Source organism: Mya arenaria, chromosome 15, assembly GCF_026914265.1.
Source record: "Mya arenaria isolate MELC-2E11 chromosome 15, ASM2691426v1".
Taxonomy (NCBI): Eukaryota; Metazoa; Mollusca; class Bivalvia; order Myida; family Myidae; genus Mya; species Mya arenaria.
The window spans coordinates 50628079-50636337 of record NC_069136.1 but is presented as its reverse complement, the minus strand read 5'-3'; positions in this window follow the sequence as shown (position 1 = coordinate 50636337).

The window sequence follows — 8259 nt, the reverse complement described above, 5'->3', positions numbered from 1 at the left end:
ACATCACAAGCTGAACATGGTCACAACTGAGGGACACTATATGTTTTTACTCTTCTTTGTATTTTTTATAAATTTGTACTTTGTATATGATTTCACGTATTTATTTTGCCAGATAATATACGCAGATGTGCTGCAATTACTCTAAATATGACTCGAGATTTTCCACTGATCGGCAAAAATAAGACGAACGTTGGCATCCGCTATCAGCGCTTTTTGTGTGTTTAAATATCTTTATTGCAGTTACATTTGTATTATTGCATAGTTCTCCCTGTTTTAATACAAGTTTCGATTTAATCACATGCATTGGTAGTTACAACTTGATAATCACATTGCATTAAAATATGGCTGATTAGTACTTATCAGTCAAGCAGCAATGTCCGACAAATGATAACTCCCTTTTTGCCATTTTCCCAATAGAGATGTATATATCTAAGTCATAAATAAACCCTGTTAAGACAATGAACTAGCCACTCAAACGCATTAATGTATACACAGCACACACACAAATGAAACACGACACACGGGGATAAAACTAGTTTGTATGGCCATAATAACCATGTTACTATATATATACTATATATAGCAACATTTTACAATATAAACTAATGCTCGCATATTTAGCTAAAGCTCTCGGGCAATTATCCTTCTAACGGCAATTTTGAACCAAATGCCACGGTAAACCATGTATTAGTCTTTAAATTGCCCCAAAACCTGTCAATATTTAAAAAATATGACTTATAGCCTCATCAGAGCCAGCATCAATTTGAAAACAATGCATAATGAAGTAAATAATAACAAATACACTGATGATGGGTTTTCAATACCCAACCCCGTCTTGCCGCTCTCCATCTCTTTATGCCTCACCCCAATCCGAATAAGCAAGTTACAATCTTGGACATCGATTTAATAAAGATCATAAGTTTAAAGATCGCAAATTTCCAGACGTAACCCCGTTTTGTGCGTAAACTGCGTCAATAAAATAGTAATCGAATGTATTCTACCCGTATGTTTACGGGTGTCCCCGAGTTATCTTAGTAGTAAGTAGTAGTAGTTAGTAAGCAGCGTAAGGTTTATTATTAAGGTATCTTGTAGAAGTAGAGCCCAGACTCTTACGTGTTATATAGGCGCTAAAAGTCAATGTTTTATGACGGTGGCCATATAAAGATATAAGATACAAGAGAGATACAAGAAAACTATTTCTCGTCGAATGTTCATAAATTACAACACTAGCCTCGCAGAGCAATTTTCCGACTAAATGCAAGTCAAGTCAAATAGCATTTCAATAATGCAACACAGAGCCTGGAAGATGATAAATGCATACTAATACGATTAAAAGTTAAATAATATTAGCAATATAGTTAAGACATAAACTAATATTATATTAAATGAGTATACACACACCGATTATAAACGAGTAGGACTTCAAAAACCTACGCGAAAAAACAATATCGCAAAGTGACTGTTTATTTATAACAAGAACATTTAGACGATATGCTTATTGTATGTCTGAACTTGATATTAGTAAACAAGTTCTACTAAATTCCCAAAAAGCAAATAGTATAAATACAAAAGCAATTCGAATATTTACCAGAAATTATATCTAAAAGTCAATTTTGATACTTTATTTGCAAGAAACTGACGTATGTGTGTATGGCCCAGATTTTTTAGCACAAAACCTACACAATACGATGAAAACACAAAACCGTATCGGATTGCATGGTTCAGCATTAATTTAGTTAAAGCGGTTTACCACGCTTTGCAAATAAACTTAGCATTTCAAGGTACTGAAGCATTAAATGATCATTACCTTTGCCTCGCTGAAAATCACCAATTGTAACATATACGGCCTGTTAATCAACTTCACACATCAAATAAATACCGACTGCCACCGTCAGCGATTTGACTTATTATTTTACATATAGCGTGAGAATTACAGCTAAAGAATCGGGCTCATAACCACATAAAGCACGCATATATGAACAGGCTTCTCTTCAGGCGAACAGTAAGATCGTAGTTTTACATTACGCTGGCAAGAACTGCGCAAAAACTACCGAAACCTATTAAAGAAACTTACATCCCGATGCTGCCATTGAGGTGATAAAAATTGCCCGTCTCCTTGATAAAAACGGCATTACGATCATGTTTTTCTCAACTGATTGATGAGCATGTTTTGTTTAGTGTTTTACAATAGTTACAAATTGGGCAATTCTACAAGAAGAATGGGATTAATTGGAAACATGTGTAAAGGTTAAGTTAACAATCACTGAATGCTACATCGATTTCTTTCATATTTCATGGAATTTGAATTATTTTCATGATCAAATCATGTAGGTGAATATCCTTTAACTGGCATATCATTCTACCATTTCTCTTTTATCACGGCATAATCAGCTTGCTGATCTTTCGCATCTATGTTCCTGCGAAGGTTTAGAGCACTGGTAGTATCATATCCACTATCTCCATCTGTTACTGACTTTCCATAAACGTTATCCGTGCCAGAGTTCTTCGATTCATGTTTGTTCAAATGGTTATATGAATCACTGTCATCTCCGAAATTATCATTGTGTTTGCCGTCAATCAGGTTATTCGATATATCGTATTGATTTTCAGTTTGATCGTCCGACTTTTGCGGCCTTCCATTAATATGATCGTACTAGTACGTATTAGTTTGATGTAAAGTGACTTTGCTATAAGTGTCATTTGGCTTGGACAATTCAGACCTGGCTGAGCTCTTTTTGCTATCGGCTGTGTCGTAATCGATATCAGTATCTTTTTGCGACTTTTTGGTCAAATCATATTGGTCAACATCGGTCGTATCTGGCTCTGCATAGTGATCAGTCTCCTCTTTGGTTTCTTCATCATACGTTTTTTCAAGCACAAAGTAAGAATGATTTGTGGCTGTAAAGTCATCCAATGTGTTTGTAGTAGATTCAAATATCGGTGTTGATATCCATGCTATTTCGGTTGCTGTCTCTTTGGTATGGTTGCTTTTTTCAACATTTTGTTTGAAGCACTTTGTTAGAAGTCCCCTGTAAAGTCAAACAAACGTAGCATTTGTTTATCATTTTGGCTAGTGTGCATTATATGTCGGATACATTTATGAGCAATATTATGGACCTTTGCATGACCTCTGAAGACTTTAAGTCTCTTTTTGAGCTATGACGCAAGTTAACGACGAAACCATCGACGCGGACGATGGCAGCAAAGATACCAGTGTGTGTGTACCGCGTGATAAATTACGTCACATATGCTACGTCGGAAGGCAACATTTTGCTTGAAATGATGACTTAAAACAAAGATATATCATAGTCATATATACACGCTCAACAATGCAATTAAGTCCAGATACAAATTCATTACGTCATGTTATAAATTTGTTTATTTAAAAATAAATGTGTTCCAACTAAGAGAAAGGATTTAACGTTCTTTCGAGTGCAACATTTAGAATAATGCAATGTATTTGGACCTTTTTAACTTATACGCCACACGATAAGGACATGTCGCTAAAACTGAAATTTGCCTTGTAGAGAGAATTTAAGCTATAGTCCGTAGTTTTATTAAAACAATATTTTGAACGTTCGCGTATTAATTCATTTGGACAATTACATCTAAAACAATTTGACCCAACCTTTTTTTCAAGACCACCAGCACAATAACCGTCACAATGATGAGCACTACCAGAGAAACGGACAAACCAGCAGCAAGACCTGCAGTTGATCCTGTGAAATATAAAATATCATTTGGGTGTTTGTGTAGTCACAATCAAATACACAAGTTGAATTCAATGTTTTTATAATGCGAACATAAAGCTTGATTTGCGTTTAAGTAAACATTCGATTCAGACCAATATACGAAAAATGTTTCATATGTTATGTTATTAGACTCAAAATATGCGGGCTGTTCATATCTAGTATTCCATGATTTGGTTGTTTCTCTTCTACATCATTTTCCAAAGTATAATATTTTTTTTAAAAATCATTAATTTTATATTCCAAACACTAATTAGAAATCACCAAATTCAATTTATTTTCTGACGCGCTAAGTGTTTTAGATAAAATTAACCATTGCTTTTTGAACGGCTGTGTTAAGTATAATGATCTAAAGTAATGTTCAAAAGTGTTTTAAAACTTTGCATTCGGAAACTTTTGAAAACAAAATGAAAATAAATGTTCGTAAGAATTCGTTATATTCTAATTATTTCTTTAAGTATGTCTACATTGATGATGTTTGTATAATAATTTGAAATCTCATCTGTAAATTCTTGGGTGTCCCGTATACTCATATATAATATAGATCAACAAATATACTGCATTTTGTTTCAATTAGGTGCAGACGTTTACCTAGTGAAATAGCATATCTACTTTTGATTTTGTATCAAACTTTCAAAGATGTTGGGTACTTAATGTGGTCAATCTTATTACTGTGTAAAATTCAAAGTAATAACCTTTTGTACTTGCGGATCCTGCCGATGTGCCATCTGAAAATTATAGAACAATACATAAACGTGAAATCAAATACTCTGTAAAAACTTGGCTTGGATCCGTGTGCCTTTGAAACGGATCTTGGTTAAAGTTATGATATTGGGCTTGTTACTGTGGTTTCTATTATATTGTTACCTCTTATCAGCTTTGTATTCACAGATAAGGTTAGAAGGGATGTTTTTTTGAATGTATAACAGGGTGTTTCTGGTATGTAACTGTCTCAAACTTCCATAACCATGGGTTACTAGCGAAACATCCTAGACAAAATACAACCCTGAAGGATTCCGTCGAAAACGTGATAGGTTAATTCAATATGAATAACGATGATATTAAATTCATAGTTTTACCTGTTTGGGCAAATGAAAGGGAAACCTCGTCTAGTAGTGTTTTTGATGTATACATCATAAGTTAAAAGTCTGTTTAATGAATAATTTAGCGTTGTTCTACATTATCCAAACCATGATATGAAACCATATAAAAAATAATCTTCTTCGGAAAAAAAGTTAAAAGGTGATAACCAAAAACTCGAACATCAAAATGAAAACAAAATTGTTGATACAATTACCAAAAGTAATTAAGTAAGGGGTACAATATAAGGTGATGCCCAATTTTTCATGTTTAACTCATTTGACTTTAATGATCAAAACGAAAAACGTAAGATAAATTTTCCGGTTAAAAACAAGTATTAGCGATATTTTGGCGCTTTTTTGTGACTTTATATACATTTATAACTATAGTTTGACTCGATTATTAAAACAGAAAGGACTGGTTTCGAATTGAATCGATATACACTTCAGCTACGTTTGCAGGCTCTGGTGGTGTTGCTAACGTTGGTTTGAGTACCACACCAGGCGCGCTTTTTATGGAAGGGTATTAAAGCAAAAAATGCATCTTGCGTTTCATTTGTAAATTTTGCTTTCTGGCATATACATCTTGCTTTCTGTTTTGTACATGATCTTGTCTTATTGCATTCTTAATTCGTTATCTAAGCAAAAGTATATTTTACAAGTTATATTGGTCATCTTGCTTGATGCTATATTCCATTCAGTTTAATTTCAAAGGTAAATCCTCAGTGTAGATAATCTGTTACAAATCATTAAGAAACGCTGAGGCCGAACCAGCATAAAACAGGAGCCACTGCGTTACAAGATTACAAACATTACACAACTTTAAAAAATATTGCAATTGATAAACATTTTTGGGTAACCGACTTTACACGGTCAGTAAAAACAAAGTAAGCTCTCATTGAGGCGTTTATATTCATGTGGGGATGACCGCTTTATCCCGGTCTGTACAAATAAAGTAAGATTTCACTGGAGGTATTGATATACATTTTGGGGTAACCTCTTGGGCATGGTCAGTAAAAACAAAGCAAGCTCTTACTGGGGACGTTGCTATGCATGTTGGGGTGACCGCTTTATCTCGGTCTGTATAATTAAAGTAAGATCTCACTGGGGGTATTGATATACATGTTGGAGGTAACCTCCTTGGCATGGTCAGTAAAAACAAAGTAAGCTCTCTCTTGAGACGTTGCTATACAGATTGGGGTGACCGCTATGCACGATCTGTAAACAGTAAGTAAGATTTCACTAGGGGCGTTGCTATACATATTGGAGTGACCGCCTTGGCACGGTCAGTAAAATGAAACTAAGATCTCACTGGGGGCGTTGATATACATGTTTAGGTGACCGCCTTAGCACGGTCAGTGAATACCAAGCAAGGGCTCACTGGGGCGTTGATTTAAATTTTGGGCTAACTCCTTTGCACGGTTAGAAAAAGCAAAGTAAGATCTCACTAGAAACGTTGATATACATGTTGCGGTTACCGCCTTGGCACGGTCAGTAAAAACAAAGAAAGGTCTCACTGGCAACGTTGATATACATGTTGGGGTGACGTTTTGCAAAAACAAGCAAGATCTCACTGGGAATTTAAACCGTTTATGAAAATTCATCCTCAGGCTTACCCAAACATTTTGTATTAACAAATGATATTCATTCTGAATGTATTTACCTCCAGCGCACAAGCTTTTTCTCAAGTCATCTTTCTTGGCAAACTTGACGTTAAAATGCTGGTTGATCTGCTCAACATATGCATACGTCAAAGGTGGATAGGTGCTAATATCTGTAAGGTAATGAATCAGTAAATGTTATACGTCGTATGATCCAAAAATATCGCGGACTTTCTCAAGTTTGCACATAAATGGCTTTCATTTCATGATCTTAGATTTTTTTAAATCTTAAATACGTTTACTCATATGTGTAGAATATCAGCAAAACAAATCAAACGTTTCTTAATTCTTTCAAAAAGTTGCATTATACCAGCAAAACCCCGTCAACGTCTCTCCTTGAACGCATTTTAAATAATATTCGTTGATTAATTAATATTCGACATAAAACACCAGAACTGTTCGTCATACTATTTTCCCAACCTTATATCCAAATATATATATAATTCAAGTTTCATGGCCCATTCTTTCTATCATAATGCTAAATTCATAATGCATTAATAAAGGTAATTAAAAGTGAATGGAATAGTGTCTACAAATGAAATATTCTTGCACTCTAAGAACAAAATTATAAATTGGGGCGTAAGTAGGTGACCCGATATGGGATATACGGGGCAAAAGAAACCATATCGAATATTAATTGGTCTTGTTTTATTGTTGAGTCAACGGTCGATTGACATCACGTGATTTCATTCAAGAATTGTTAAAAAAATACATAATTTCATTTAAAAAAACTTTCAGTAATCCGTTCTTACCCATTCTGTAAATAGAACGACCCGACTATAACCGGAAACATGTTTTTCAAATGACGTCACAATAACGCGGGAAAAGATCAACCACTTGAAATCTCTTTAAAACGTAAAATTGAAACACCTCTGGTACCAATAGATTTAAAATATTATAAACTAACACTTTTAAAAATGTTGATCTATATTTTACGGGACCTGCAGACACAATACAACCAATAACAAGATCAATAGCTTTCATGTATATTGTTATGCAATGAATTACGATCCGAACATATCCGAAGATGTTGCGTTCATCGATTGTTGAACGCAATTGCCGAAAGGCAGTTCATTTAAGGAATGGAAGTTGAGGTGTAAATATTTTAGATTACACTAAGATTATACTCGGTTTCGTTGCTATTTGTGATTGCATTGTTTTATCATTCTGGGCATTCAAAAGATCAAGATGGTTTCAAGAAGCCATTTGTATATACACACACAAAATAATTCATCATTAAAACATAATGGGGCTTTAATTGTTCAGGCACATAGAAAGATTTACTAAAAACGTATTTTTTAAAAAGTTTAATAGGCCACAAAATATTTTTAATCAATATGTTGAAAAGAGTTAATTTATGATTTGTTTAAAGTATTGCTGTCATTAGCGTTCCGATTGTTCGTTCATTTTTTAAATATTTCTTGATTTGTTTTGTCTGTAGTGATAAAATATCTGAACTGAGCGGCTCGTTTTTATTTACAGAGTGGATGAGAAAAAATAGTGCAAGTTTTTTTTTTAAATGCAACACCAGAAAAAATATTGGCGTAAATATAAGTAATGCATTGCGTGATTGATGTCATTATGTAAACGCAGATGGGCTGGCAAAACTATGTGTGGAGTCTCCACACACTTTGATTAGCCCAACGTTTTGAACAATTTATTGAATGGGGTACACTAAAATTACGGTCTTGCATTTTTTTAAGAAAACACTATTTTTTTAAAACGAGTTTTGTTGAATGGTTTGTGTTTAAATGATCGTTTTGTTAAAAG